The sequence below is a fragment of the Hyaena hyaena genome, unplaced genomic scaffold, assembly GCF_003009895.1.
Source record: "Hyaena hyaena isolate Hyena2069 unplaced genomic scaffold, ASM300989v1 scaffold_683, whole genome shotgun sequence".
NCBI classification, from domain to species: Eukaryota; Metazoa; Chordata; class Mammalia; order Carnivora; family Hyaenidae; genus Hyaena; species Hyaena hyaena.
Genome location: NW_024081314.1, coordinates 546,422 through 559,053, shown reverse-complemented (window position 1 = coordinate 559,053; position 12,632 = coordinate 546,422). Strand labels below are relative to the sequence as shown.

Sequence of the window (12,632 nt, the reverse complement as noted above, 5' to 3'; positions counted from 1 at the left end):
GAGTGAAGAGGTCAAGCAGCTGGAGACAGGCACAAGCGCCTCCAAACCCCTCCCAGCTCCCCCCATGGCGACCGACTTGGTAGGGGCCCTGCCCCGTGACTGCTATCCTCCTGCACTGCTATGTACCAAATGCCCAAAGCCACAGGGCCTAGGAACTTTCCAGAGTCTGAACTCTGTACTTCCCCAGAGCTCCTGCAAGTCAGAACTGGATCCACAAGGCACAGCCTAGTTGAGAACCCTCCACTTGGTTCTGAAAAGCAGTTTACTGAGGGAAGGCCAGGAGTCGAGAATGTTTTTTTTTTAATATTTTTATTTATCTCTAGGAGAGAGAGAATGACAGCGTGAGCAGGGGAGGGTCAGAGAGAGAGGGAGACACAGACTCTGAAATGGGCTCCAGGCTCTGAGCTGGGGGCTCGAACCCACGAACCGCGAGATCATGACCTAAGTGAAAGTCGGACGCTTAACCGACTAAGCCACCCAGGCGCCCCCAGGAGTCGAGAATGTCTTAACCGGGCAGCTTGTCTGCCTTGTTTAATGAGCAACTGTAGCTGAAAGCAAGGTTGCTTTGGTTTGAAAACCTCTCGGCACATCTGGGAGCCGGTGTGATGGGGCTGCCCTCTGCCCGGCACCATATCTGACAGGATGCTGGAGGCCAGAATGGGGTGGCCTTTACCCACCTGTGTCCCCTTTTTTTTTTTTTTTGCCCTTTCACTGACTTTCATGAATTCAGCAACCCAGCTTCCCAGAGCCCTAAATGTATAAATCCTCTCCTTGGAGAATTTGCTTCTTTTAACGGACGGGAGGAGCAGAGACCTCCAGGAGGTCTCTTCTTGTGGGGAAGCAGACAGATGCCTTCAAATCCAACTCCGCTGCCAGACCCCTTGGGTCGGTCTCAGGGACAGACAGACCTGGCTGTGTTTGTAAGCAAGCCATGAAGAAGGCAAAGCGTCTTTGTAAACTTATAACCTCACAACAGAGGGGGCTATTCTGGAGAAAGAATCCAGGAAAAGGGTCAATGGGAAGAGAGATGGTAAGCCTGGTGCAGTAGCAAATGCCCTGAGCCTGTCAAGGTGCTTCTGGGAGCTGAAGGGCCAGGCCTGGCCAGGCCCAGAGAGTCCCTGAAAGCCTGAGTGAGACGGATGCTTCTGGGTGTGCTCCTTACTTCCTGTTGCAGCCTGTCTCCGCACGCAGAGTGGCGGTGAAGCAACGGCTTGCAGTGACTCAGCTTTATAAATAGGACATTCACCACGAAGATTATAGGAAATTCCTGGAGTCTGCTGCCTGGCCTTATTTTAGGTGTGCAGTTCACACGAGTGAAGTCCCAGCCACCCTCCTCTGGCCTTCCTCGATACAGCCCCCTTGGGTGTTAGATTTGAGGCCCATCTCCTCTGCTTCCTGCTGGAAATCTCCCCAGGTGAGGTGTGAGAGGCACCAGGAATGGAGGTGTCCACCTCCTGGGGGAGAACAGCTAACGCTTGTCTGGCACCCCCGATGGGCCAAGCGCTCTGCGCAGGTCCTAACCTGTGTTGTCTCTCTCGCGACTTTCCTCCCGGCGGGGAACTCGCACCATTATTCCCATGTGGCAGATAAAGAAACTGGAATCCAAACCCATATCTGACTAATTCTGCATCTCCAGGATGAACCATAGCTTCAGCTTCTCCTGAACCCAGAATAAGAAGGCAAAGGGATGATAGTGGAAAAGGGGGAGCCCTCTGTTTTCTGGAGAGAGAAATAGAAGGGTGCCAGTTCTCTGGCCCTTGGGTGATCCTGCTTTTTCCTTCTTTCCCCCCAGTGACACTTTCCTTGGCAACGAGCTGTTTCTGGAAAACCAGACGTGAGTGCTGAGGGGCTCAACAGCCCCTGCTGTAGCGGAGTTTGAAGAATCTGAGAGGGCTGTCTACACCCGAGGCAGGAGGCTCTGCCACTGGCAGGGTTAGGACCCAAATGCTCTTCACTATTTGCTTAACAGCTCCCAGTGTGTTTTGAACAAGTATCAGGAGCGGCTGTGCTGAGATGGTGAGGCATTAAACAAAAATGCTGTACCCTGCCTTTTAAGGGCTTCCCCCCCCCCCCCCGCCCGCCCCGTCTCCTCCCTCATATTTAGCCAGGGTCTCTCTCACCACGGTCCTCTTCCAAGGAGGGGGCTCCACTGCTCGGCTGCGTGGCCAGGCGGCACCTTCCACATTCTGGCGCTGGAGCCGGCACACCCATGCCTTCCTCCAGTGGCTGGGACCCCCATGCTTTTCTGAGCTACAGGGCTGCATTGCCAACAGCCTATGAAACTTCTCCTTTATGCCCACAGAGCTTCGGATTCCAGGTTCATAAGAGAGCGCTCCAAACTTCTCTTCTTGTATCCTCTCCTGCACTGGATGGCCTCCCTTCTGAGAGTCCCCATAGTTAGCAAATTGAATCATCTTTATTTCCTCTGCTCCTCCCCTCCTCCCACTCTCCATGTATAACTGATTCTCTTTGACTTCGTGAAGGCCCCCAGTCTCCCCTCACTGCCTGGAGCGCACAGGCGGTACTGGGACCTGGCCACCCTGCCCAGCTTCCTCTGTGATTTTTCTGACCGGGGTGGGTGCGTGACCCAAGCTGAGGCCATCAGAGCCCTTTCCCCAGGGTTTTCCAAGCTGCGTCATGGAGCTGGACACCCCGTTCCTCTCTGGCTACCAGCTGGGAGGCCTGTGGCCATGTGCCCTGCTGCCTGGAAAAAGCCTGGCTGCAGCAGGGCAGAGGGAGACCATGCTGACGAATGGAAGGGAGAGACTTCCTGAAGGGATGGAGTTCCTAGTTCAGCCTCCAGTCCTTCGCAGGGTCACCAGGATTTGGTACTGTTGTCTCTAATGTTTTGTTTTAAAAAAGCTCCAACTACAGAGACGTTGACAGAATAATTCAATGAACACCCACCTATTCTTCACTCCAGTTCACCAACTGTTAGCCATTGAGCTGTGATCTCTCTCTATATGCATGTAGACATTCTTTTCCTGAACCATTTGAAAATAAGTTGTTGGGGGCACCTGGGTGGCTCAGTCGGTTAAGCGTCTGACTCTTGGTTTTGACTCAGGTCATGATCTCACGGTTCATGGGATCATGCCCTGCATCAGACTCTGTGCTGACAGCTCAAAGCCTGCTTGGCATTCTCTTTTTCTCCCTCTGCCCCTCCCCTGTGCGCTCACTCTCTAAATAAATAAATAAACATTTTAAAAAAGAAAAGAAGTTAATATCCTGATACTTCTGTCCTGAGTATTTCATGTGTCTCTCCTAAGAACTTGAATGCTTCCCCACATAATTACAATACCATGCTCACATTCAAGAACTGTAACAATGACATCGTGTTATCTAATATATATCCATATTCAATTTTTTCCAAGGGAAATGTGAATATGGATATATGCTGGATAATATTATGATAGTTGTCTTTTCTCTTTTCAATTCAAGATCCAATCAAGATGACAAATTGCATTCAGTTGTCCTGTTTAATCCCTTGTAGTTAAAAATTTTTTAATGTTTATTTCTGAGAGAGAGAGTGAGAGACCGAGTGCAAGTGGGGGCAGGGCAGAGAGAGAAGGAGACACAGGATCTGAAACAGGCTCCAGGCTCTGAGCTGTCAGCACAGAGCCCAATGTGGGGCTCCAACAAACCCACAGACCCTTAGATCATGATCTGAGCTGAAGTCGGATGCTCCACCCACTGAGCCACCCAGATGCCCCTAGTCCCTTGTAGTTCAGAATCTGTAGTTCTTCTTTTTTTGTGTTTCATGATGTTAACATTTTTATAGCATAGCTCTCAGCTTGGATTTATTTTTTCCTTCTGATTAGAATCATGCTATATACTTTTAAAGAGAATGCAACAGGAACGATATAGGTCCTTCTCCGAGCATTACATTAAGAGACAAATGATGTCGATTTGTCCCATTATTGGTGGTGGTGTTTTTGATCACTTTCTAAAGGTGGTTATCTACCAGATTTCTCTATGATAAAGGTACTTGTTTTCTTTGATATCTGGGAATAATTAAATACATATTCTTATGCCAGTTCCCTGAACCCCAACTCTCACAGGTCAGTGCAAAGAGGGCCAGGTGCCACCTGGGCACCTGGTGGGTTACATTGCAGGGGAGGAGCCCCGTGCTCAGGGAACCAAGTATTGTGTAATGAGCTGTTATGCAGAGGAGGCATGACAGACTGGACATTCAGCTTGCCTGCACTTTGCTCCACAGGGAGACACTATCTCTGTCTTCCAAGACTACTCGCCATACACAACCATCTCTAGAATGATAGCGCAGGAGAAAGGCAGCAAGTTCCACTGCTCATAGGACATCCACAAACGTGAGAGACCCATGGAGAACTGTTTCTTAACATAGTCCAGTCATGCTCTCTCCCCATCATGGCCTATTGTTCCCCAATATCCATTCTCTACAGCATCAAGAATGGAACCCTACTTCCCCACAATGGCTGTGCCTGTGGTTTCTCAGAATTACGTCTGCATTCCCCATCTTCCCTTGCAGCAAGATGTAGCTGTGGGAGGAAGCTTTGAGGAATAGGCTTTAAGTGTTGTGTGCAACTTCTAGAAAGTGCCCTTAAAAGAGAAAACATGCCACTTTCATTCTCTTTCCTCCTCTTGCAACCTAAAATTGCAACCTCATGGAACTTCCTAATTCTCTCCCCTGTCTTATCTTTCTCCGTAGCACATAACACCATTGACATACTATTTATTTTGCTTATTTTGTGCATTGTCTGCCTCCTCTCGCTAGAATGTAAACTCTATGAACCGTGCTGGTACACCACAGTATATATGTACCAGTTGTTAAAATATTGAAACACTTCTGTAACAGTTAGTGACTAGCCACTGCCCTGTGTCTCCATGTGCCTCCCATCATACCCAATAGTCAGCTTGGGCGCCATAACAAAATACCACAAACTGGGTGGCTTCCACAACAGAAATGTGTTTTCTCACAGCTCTGGAGCCTGGCATTCCAATATCAAGGTGCTGGCCAATTCAGTTCCTGGAGAGCTTACTGGCAAGGGCTCTGTTCCGGGCATGCAGATGGCTGCCTTCCTGTGTACATAACACACACCCCCTACACACATTCACAGAGAGAGCAAGAGAGAGAACTCTCTGGAGTTTCTTCTTATAAGAGCTCTAATCTCATTGAACCAGGGCTCCAGCCCCATGACCTCATTTAACCCTAATTGCCTCCCAAAGACCCCATCTCCAGTACCATCATATTGGGGATTGAGACTTCAACATATGAATGGGGGGGTGAGGGTGGCGACACAAACACATTCAATCCATGGCACCAACTACATGGACGTTGACTCACACGGTAGAGGGCTTCCAGGATCCCATTTGTACATTAGGGTCGGTGACCTCCTACTTAATCAGTGCCCGTTCTGTGCCCCTGAGGTGTTCAGTGAGGACTTGTTGGAAAAACAAACACATGCTAGACTCTAGCATGGCTCCATGCCTTTCCATCTTCAATCTTCAACTCAAGAGGAGCTAGAATCAGATTTTTCAATAAATAAAAATCAGGAAAAATGCCAAGGGGAAATTCTCTTCTATTTTTAAAAACTTTTCTCAAGTTCTTCCTGTTCCCATCCTACTCCATGGAGAATAGGAAGTGACTCTGAGCAGAAATATAGATAGGGAATGATTTTTTCCCCTAGAGATCAGTAATTACCAGGATCTCTCCCATATTGACCATAAGGGATTGAGGAGAGAGGGAGAGACAACAGCAGTAGTGTGTGAGCCTGGGAAGGGAGCGAAGGTCCTCAGCCAGTCAGCTCAGTGCCACACACATCTTCTCCCTTACTTTGCCTTCCAGGAGGTCCTTCTGTGCTAAGGAGACCAGTAGTTTAAAGGCATGTATTTATTGCATTCAAACATGTTGGGGGCACCTGGGTGGCTCAGTCGGTTCAGCATCCAACTTCAGCTCAGGTCATGATCTCATGGTTCATGGGTTCAAGCGCCACATCGGGTTCTGTGCTGACCGCTCAGAGCCTGGAGCCTGCTTTGGATTCTGTGTTTCTGTCTCTTCCTGCTGCTCCTCTGCTCTTGTTCTGACTCTCCCTCTCTCAAAAATAAACATTTAAAAAATTAAAAACAAACCAAAACCATGTACAAGCTCTATGAACCAAGCAATTCCTCGTTGTGCTATCTAGCTTAGAACAATGCTCACACACATGCAAGGAAGCCTTCCTTATAACCACAAAAAGGCTGTTTAAATAGCCTAGTTGTCTAGCAATAGAGAAACAGCTAAATAAAGTGTGCCATTGCTACAATACATGGAAAAGTATTTAACAATTTAAAAGTGATGAATGGATCTCTGTGGACCCCCACCCCCAGATTTGTTGTGCAGAGGAAAAGTAGCAAGTTGAAAATAATAGCTACAGGATTTGTAGGATTTGTATCTAAACACCCACAAATACTTTGTGTTCTTTTAAAACTTCCTTAAAATGTTATCGTTTTAAGCATACAGGAAAGTTTGGAGAATAAAATAACAAATGTTTACTTGTAGGCCCACCATGCATTTTTTTGGCCAAGTTTACTTTAAAGTTTTTGGGTTTTTTTTTTTTTTTTAAAGAGAGCGAGTGAGCAGGAGGGGCAGAGAGAGATGGGGAAAGAGAGAATCCCAAGCACCAAGCAGGCTCCAAACTGTCAGTGCTTAGCCTGTCATGGGGCTCGAACTCACGAACCATAAGACCATGACATGAGCCGAATCAAGAGTAGGAACGCTTACCTGACTAAGCCACCCAGGCACCCCTGGCCACGTTTGCTTTAAATGGAAACCGTCTTCACCACGCAGCATCTAGAAAAATACATGTTGCGCATACACTATATGCCAGGCATTGTACTCAAGCTGGTGCCAGGTGATACTGAGGTCATGGTGAACAAGACCAGCAATGTGCCTTCATGGAGCTTAGCAAATCCTGGGCAGACGGAACACAGCAGTATTTCGTTATTATGCATCCTGATGAAGGCTAGGAAGAAAACAAGCAAGGGTAACAGGTGTGACCTAGTTTGGGTAGGAGGAGCATGGCCGAGCGATCTGAGGAGGTGAGCTGCGAGCCGACACCCGAGGGCTGAGCAAGAAAAACCACGGAACAGCAGAGGCCACAGAGGCCCCGAGAGTTGCAGAAGCAGGGCTGGCTGTGTAATTGGCTACAGCTACTGCAAAAGAAAATACATGCAGGCCCCTAGCCAGGGGAGGGAAAGTCCATCTCCCCTTCCCAGGGGCTCACTGCTCCAATCCCCGGCAGATGGGAGGCCCCCAAAGGATTGCAACCTCCTTCCCAGGACGTGTGTAATACCTGTATCCTGACTGAGTGAGAGCCTCATGTGCTGTCAGGCCAGCCCGTATGGAGATCACTGCTGCTGTGCCCTGTCCAGAGATGTGACATCAGGTGCCTGATTCTGACCCTCCCTACAATCTTTCCCAGGCTGCAGCCAGGGGTGAAGGGTGACAGTGGAATGTGGGCCCCCCACCACTGTGCCTAGTTACTGCTTCAGGCACAGCGTAGCAGTGGGCATAGGGAGGATGTGGAGAGAGAAAGGAAAGATAGGCCAGGTGGGACCTGGGGCCCCTGGGATCAGGAAAGTGGCAGGAGATATGACCACAGATGAGCCAAGTCTCTAAGCCTAGTGCTACTGGCCTGCTCCATTGTGCCATTAGGCTTCACTTGCAAAACACTAATTCAAAGATGATTAAGAAATTCAAGATGGTGGGGCACTGGGTGGTTCAGGCAGTTAAGCATCCAACTTTGACCCAAGTCATGACCTCACACTTCATGAGTTCCAGCTCTGTGTCAGGCTCTGTGCTGACAGCTCAGAGCCTGGAACCTGCTTCAGATTCTGTGTCTTCCTTTCTCTCTATTCCTCCCCCATTTGCACTCTGTCTCTCTATCTCAAAAATAATGATTAAAAAAAAGATTCAAGATGTTGGGCACCTGGGTTGGCTCAGCTTGTTAAGCGCCCAACTCTTGATTTCAGCTCAGATGTCATGATCTCGTGATTCATGAGTTTGAGCCTCACATCGGGCCCTGCCCTTACAGCACAGAGCCTAAGATTCTCTCTCTCCCTCTCTTTCTGCCCCTCATCCTGCTTGCACTCTCATTCTCTCTCTCTCTCTCTCAAAATAAAGCTTAAAAAAAAAAAAAAAAGAAATGGTGACCACAGGGTATTAAACCCCAACCACAGGTCCCCCTTCTGAATATAAGGCCTGATGTGGTCTTAGGTCCATGAAGCTGACCCTGCTGAGAACTGAGCAGAAGCCAGCATGACCCATCACAGCAGTGGGAAGCGGATAAGGGCCAGAGATCAGATAATGCCAGGAACTGTGGGTCCCTGCAAAGATTTTTTTTCTTTGCATTTTATTCTTTGTCCAGTGGGAGACCACCAAAGGGTTTCAAGCAGATGAGTGACTTTTTAGAAAATTAATTTATTTTTTAATTTACATCTAAGTTAGTATACAGTGCAGCAATGATTTCAGGAGTAGATTCCTTAATGCCTCCTACCCTTTTAGCCCATTCCCCTCTCAAAACCCCTCCAGCAACTCTCTGTTCTCTATATTTAAGAGTCTCTTATGTTTTGTCCCCCTCCATGTTTTTTTTTTTAAATATTTGTATTTATTTCTAGGAGAGAGAGAGACAGCGTGAGCAGGGGAGAGTCAGAGAGAGAGGGAGACACAGACTCTGAAATAGGCTCCAGGCTCTGAGCTGGCAGCCAGCACAGAGCCCGACGCGGGGCTCGAACCCACAAACCGTGAGATCATGACCTAAGCAAAAGTCGGATGCTTAACCCATTAAGCCACCCAGGCGCCTCCCCCCTCCATGTTTTTATATTCTTTGTGCTTCCCTTCCCTTATGTTCATCTGTTTTGTACCTTAAATTCCTCATACGAGTGAAGTCATATGATATTTGTCTTTTTCTGACTAATTTTGCTTAGCATAACACCTTCCAGTTCCATCCACGTAGTTGCAAATGGCAAGATTTCATTTCATTTCATTCTTTTTGATTGCCGAGTAATTGATTGCCGAGTAATACTCCATGATGTGTGTATATATATATATATATACACACACACACACACATCACCTTTATCCGTTCATCTGTTGATGGACATTTTGAGCTCTTTCCATATTTTGGCTATTACCGAGAGTGCTGCTATAAACATTGAGGGGCATGTGCCCCTTTGAAACCGCACTCCTGTATCTCTTGGATAAATACCTAGTAGCACAATTGCTGGGTTGTAGGGTAGTTCTACTTTTAATTTCTTGAGGAACCTCCATAGTGTTTTCCAGAGTGGCTGCACCACGTTGCATTCACACTGGCAGTGCAAAAGAGATCCTCTTTCTCCACATCCTCGCCAACATCTGTTGTTGCCTTAGTTTTTAATGTTAGCCATCCTGACAGGTGAGGTGGTAGCAGATGAGTGACTTTTTAGGTCACACTGGCTATGGTGTAGAGAGTGGCTTGGACCACGAAAGAGTGAAAATGTAGCCGACCAGTCCAGGCAAGAGACAGTAGTGACTTAAAGTCTGGTAGAGGCCATGGGAGAGAAGCGGATAGAAGAGAGACATTTTCCGAACATAGAGTAAAAGAGATGGTTGATGAACAGATCAAGGAAGGAAGTGCCCAGGGAGTGGATAGGTTCAGCCAGGCAGACGTTGAAGTCGGAGTAGGAAGATGCTTACAGCAGAGTGGAGGGGAGGTCTGTAAGATGGAGAACAAAACCCCTTGTAGGATCCATCACAGACTGGCCTATAACCCAGGGTCTGGGAACCTCAGTTTTGCAGATGTACTTGGTTGCATTGTCCTATGTCAGGATGAGCCAGGTAGAGTGAGCTGAACTCCTCTCTGTCATCCTGGCAAGTTGTGCCTCACCAGCCCAATCTTTCCTCCAGATTCTAGCCTGGAGGGCTCAGCTTGTCACCTTGCAGAACAACTTGTGAAGGCTGAGGGTACCTGTCCTTCCCTGACATGCCTGCCTGCATGGCTTGGCCTCTTAAAACACACACATAAGAATGGGAACAAAAGCCAGACAACAGGACTCAGGGTTGAACAGAAAGAACAATGGTTATATCTGTCAAATCAACCTGAACCTTGGATATCTTGAAGACAAAGTGTGACCTTCCTGTCCACCCAAACCCCTTCCCCTTTTCAGTCAGTTCTGAGTACCTGCAGGAGATAAGGGGCCTGGCTGTCCTCCTAAGCATAGGACTACAGCTGGTCTTCTATTTTCAATCATACACCAATGTCAAAGAAACCTCATGGGTTGCCTTTTTATAAACTGGTAAGAAATCCAACAAGGAGAAGGGGGAACGGAGAGGAAGGAGGCTTATTAGGGAAGAGGAGGGAAGGCGAGGGGTTTGCCCAGCTGAGAGCTTTGTGATAGCTGCCTGTCTGCCATCCAGCGTCTGGTGAGCTGTTGGCTTTGGGGAAGTGGCCACGGGAAGTAATGAGTCAGGAGAGCTTTCTCACAGGCTTTGCTAATGCTGCTGCACACGCAGAATGGGAAGAAATGCAGTCCTGGTTTGACCTAACCAATGGCCCCGCTTTCATCATCGTTAAAAGCCATCATTTTCCCCCTACCTGGTGACAAGGTTAGTTGGAGAGAAATTCAACTAAAAGTAATGTCTTAAACCTATTAATTTCAAATGGCCAAAAAGAAAAGGAGCCTGCAAAAAAAGAATACTGCTTGTATTTCCTGTTAATTGAGCCAAAGAACACTCTCCTCCGAATTACTGAGCCGTTCTCATTGTTCTGTGTTTGCACAGAGCAGCTGTCTGGCTCTGGGGCTATGCTCAAGAGCTCTCAGGTCCGTCATGTAACTGGGGACAAGCACCATTGTGGGATCTAGCTTTTTCCAGTGTGCCTGCAGGAAGTTAATAAGAATTCCAAGGAAAAATTAGTTTTGGAAACATTGGGTTCAAAGAAGTAAAATGGGTTTCTTTACTATGTAGAGCCTTAAATATACTAATGCACAGTGTCGATCTTCAAGTGTGCAGAAAACCCTGTGGATTTCCTACTCAACACCATTCCCTGCCCACTTCTTTGCTCAGAAAACCTGGATTTTGTTTGATTGTGAGACCTGTGTGTTTTGTGGGCTCCTCCCCTGTCCCTCGGAGGCATGGTGGATAGTCTGAGCCACCGCCCTTGACAGTGATTGCTTTAGGTGTGGGCATGAGATGCATTTCCACCCATGGGATGTAAGGCACGTCAAAGTGGGGACTTCTAGGAAGGTGTTCCTCACTTTTAAACAAACGCGAGATGAGTACTTGCCTCTTCCTGTCTTTGACACTTATCATGTGAAGACATGAGCTTGGAGCTGCTACAGTCATGTTAGAGTTATGAAAAGCCAAGAACTCGGAGAAGCCGATCTCAATCCCTGATGCCGCTACACTGTGGCATTAACTCTTTGGGTTTGTTTCTTCATTGTTCAGGCTGTGGAGCATTCTGTGTTTTTCAAGATCAGAGTATCTTGAAACTGAAAGGGACATGATATGCAGACACTCCCACATTCGTCTGTAAAGAAAGAATAATAAAACCTGCCTCACCTACCTCACTTCTTTCATAAGGTGTTTCTACTGAGCCAGGGCTATGCCTGGATGTGATGCTCCCATGCATGAACATACATGCACTCAGACACACACACATATATACACACACACACATACACATTTACACTCATAGGATACTCTTTCTGTCCTTCCCACAGAAGATCCTTCCTGACTGGCACTGCACTGAGAACCCTTTGGGACAAGCCAAGGAGTGAGGGATATGGAGTTGGAAGTTGGAGTCTCCAAGTTCCGTTTTAGGTTCTAAAACTCATGTGAGCTCCTGGGCCTCAGTTCTAACTTTGTGAAAAGAGCGTGTAAATGAAGGATATGTCAAGTGCATGATGCTATGCACAGCACATGGTAGATGTGTCCTAAATCGTTGCTGCTAACAAAATGGTGGTGGGGGGGAAGAAGACAGAAATAGTCCAGTTTCATATCTCACTTCTGCCTAAGTTATAACCATTCCCAAAATAAAACCTGTTCTCTGGCCCTGTATCAGTCTGTAGCATCCACTAGCCCTCTACTCAGCAGATAAAAGATAAAATAAAGGCATCATAGATATCCTATGTGAGCACCCTGGCTGCAGGGTCCATAGTCCCTTTTTCTTCTGCTGAAGCAAGCCAAGGGTTCTGGTGGGTGGGGCTCCCTGGATGGCCGGTGTCCTTCTGTGCACACTAATGGCTCCAGATGCTTCTCAGTGAGAATTCCACATCCACCAGATACCCGGCCTGCCCCAAACAATCTCCAGTCTAGACACTCAGGTGGGTGCCAAGGGATTAAGTTCCTCCTCATCCAGAACTCTGGCTGAGACTCAACAGCAGCTGGCAGACAGCTGACCCAAGGCTTTGTGCACTCTCTCTCTCTCTTGCCCACTGAGACATTTTATTTGTATGTATTACATCCCTAGAAAAATAATCCCAGGATTTTCCCTCCTGTGTACTTTCATCCATAATGCCAGCTAAAATCATCAGTACAATAAAACCAACTGAAGGGAGGGGCATGGGGATTGTCCCACCATTTTTCTAGATCTTTGAGTTGCACATCAGATCTGGGACACCACACTTGTTTAACCTTCCTG

The 12,632-nt window shown here is 47.6% G+C and overlaps 1 protein-coding gene across 9 annotated transcripts in view; it reads left to right on the top strand.

The window, feature by feature from the left end:
• VCPKMT (valosin containing protein lysine methyltransferase) overlaps positions 1–12,632 on the top strand; it is a 70,671-nt gene that overhangs the window by 45,265 nt on the left and 12,774 nt on the right. For 2 of the 9 annotated variants that reach the window (XR_005525514.1, XR_005525511.1), the window contains exon 12: positions 1,793–1,932. The exons of 5 other annotated variants lie outside the window; for them this stretch is intronic. The gene's annotated coding sequence lies outside the window, so the exon portion shown is untranslated. Of the gene's footprint in view, positions 1–1,792; positions 3,038–12,632 lie in introns of those variants that run through there. 2 more of the 9 variants (XR_005525515.1, XR_005525510.1) reach the window with 2 other exon arrangements.